The sequence below is a fragment of the Pistacia vera genome, unplaced genomic scaffold, assembly GCF_008641045.1.
Source record: "Pistacia vera cultivar Batoury unplaced genomic scaffold, PisVer_v2 Contig171, whole genome shotgun sequence".
Lineage (NCBI taxonomy): Eukaryota > Viridiplantae > Streptophyta > Magnoliopsida > Sapindales > Anacardiaceae > Pistacia > Pistacia vera.
In genome coordinates this window covers 254,004-255,321 of record NW_022195801.1, presented here as the reverse complement: position 1 = coordinate 255,321, position 1,318 = coordinate 254,004, and the positions used below count along the sequence as shown (strand labels likewise).

The window sequence follows — 1,318 nt, the reverse complement described above, 5'->3', positions numbered from 1 at the left end:
CAACACCAATTTTAACTTGTGCGCATTTACACCAAATTCCTCAAATTGTTCCTTGTGAAGTGAGTTGCTTGGTTGAAATTCCCCTAAGTATCTTGCACACTTTTTTGCTTTGAGATTTTCCTCTTCATTAGTCGTGTCTTCATGTTCTTCCCACTTTTCTTCATTGTGAGGTTGCTCCAACACTATGCCTCTCCTCAATGTTATGACATTTAATTGTTCTTTAGGATTTATGACCGTTATGCTCGGCAAAGAACCTTGAGATCTCTCTGTCAATTGTTCAACCAATTGCTCCACTTGAACCTCTAAATTTCGAATGGACACTCCTTGATTTCTAAAGTTTGAGCGTGTCTCATTCATAAAACTTGTGGTTTCTTGCATGAACTTTTCGAACATATCTTCCAATTTTGACACTCTTTGCTCTACCGGTTGAAGATTCACCATTGGTTGATGGTTTGGCACTGTCCTTTGATTTAATTGATTGTTTTGATTGCTCCAGGACAAATTTGGGTGATTCCCCTAACCAGGATTGTAGGTGTTGGAGAAGGGGTCATTTTGCTGCCTTTGTGAACTAACCAGGTAATTCACTTGCTCGATTGTTGAGAAGACTAATTGGTTTCCATCTTGGCATTCCACACTCCCGTGGTTTCCTGCACAAAATTCACAAGTTATAAAAGGTGAGTGAATAGAATTTACATTCATACCTCCCAATTGGCTTTGAAGTGATGCAATTTGTGCAGATAATGTGGCGAACTCATCGACTTCATGTACACCCATTGTTCTCTTTGGCATTGCTCTCTCATTAGTTCTTTGGTAGTTATTGTTGGCCATCACCTCAAGCAATTCATAAGCATCTTCTGGGGTCTTGTTATTTAAGGCTCCACCTGTTGCCACATCTACCATAGTTTGAATATTTGATAGCAACCCATTGTAAAATATTTGGACTTGTATCCAAAGTGATAGACCATGATGTGGACATTTCCTTAACAACTCCATGTACCTCTCCCAAGCTTCATAGAGTGATTCATCATTGCCTTGCATGAAAGAGATAATGTCGTTTCCCATTTTTGCTGTCTTCTCTGGTGGGAAGTATTTTGCAAGAAACTTTTGAGCTAATCCATCCCATGCAGTGATTGTCCCAACTGGGTGTGACATCAGCCAACCTTTTGCTTTATCTCTTAGTGAAAATGGGAACAATCTTAGCCTAATTGCATCATCAGTCATTCCATTAACCTTGAATGTGTCACATATCTCTAGAAAGCTAGTGATATGCAAAATTGGATCCTCATATGAATTTCCACCATATTGGACTGATTTTTGG

The 1,318-nt window shown here is 39.2% G+C and overlaps 1 non-coding gene across 1 annotated transcript; it reads left to right on the top strand.

Moving 5' to 3' along the window:
• Positions 1–958: 958 nt before the first annotated feature.
• LOC116125811 lies at positions 959–1,065 on the top strand. Its single transcript, XR_004127389.1, has one exon. It is a non-coding gene; the product is annotated as a small nucleolar RNA R71 (small nucleolar RNA).
• The last annotated feature ends 253 nt before the right edge of the window (positions 1,066–1,318 follow it).